Consider the following 664-nt stretch of genomic DNA (forward strand, 5'->3'; position numbering starts at 1 on the left):
TTAGTTAGACTTTTAAACCTTACTAAGAGTCATTGCTCTACTGTGAAGGATAGCCGAGTGTTTACCCCAGATGTACCTTTTAGAGTATTGATATTGGTGTCCTTATTGGGGGAAAAAAGGTTTAAGAAATAAGCCTTGGACCTTCCCACTAAACTGCCTGGAACAGTGGTTCTCAAACTTCTGTCCCTTTAAGTGCAGTTCCTAATGTTGTGACCCAGCCATGGAGTTGTTTTCATTGATAATTCATAATTGTGGTGTTACTACTGTTATGAATGGTAATGTAAATATCTCAAATGCAGGATGGTCTTAGGCGACTTCTGTGAAATGGTCGTTCCACCACCAAAGGGGTCGCGACCTACAGGTTGAGAACTACCGGCCTTTAATGTGTATAGATGGAGGACCAGCTCTAGGAGGGACATTCCACTACTTTGGCATCTCCATGCCAATGGCTTCCTGCCTTTTTATTTTAAAAATATATTTTATTGATTTTTTACAGAGAGGAAGGGAGAGGGAATAAAGAGTTAGAAATATCGATGAGAGAGAAACATCAATCAGCTGCCTCTTGCACACCCCCCACCGGGGATGTGCCCGCAACCAAGGTACATGCCCTTGACCGGAATCGAACCTGGGACCCTTCAGTACGCAGCTCTATCCACTGAGACAA

Source organism: Myotis davidii, unplaced genomic scaffold (assembly GCF_000327345.1).
Source record: "Myotis davidii unplaced genomic scaffold, ASM32734v1 scaffold1726, whole genome shotgun sequence".
NCBI lineage: Eukaryota > Metazoa > Chordata > Mammalia > Chiroptera > Vespertilionidae > Myotis > Myotis davidii.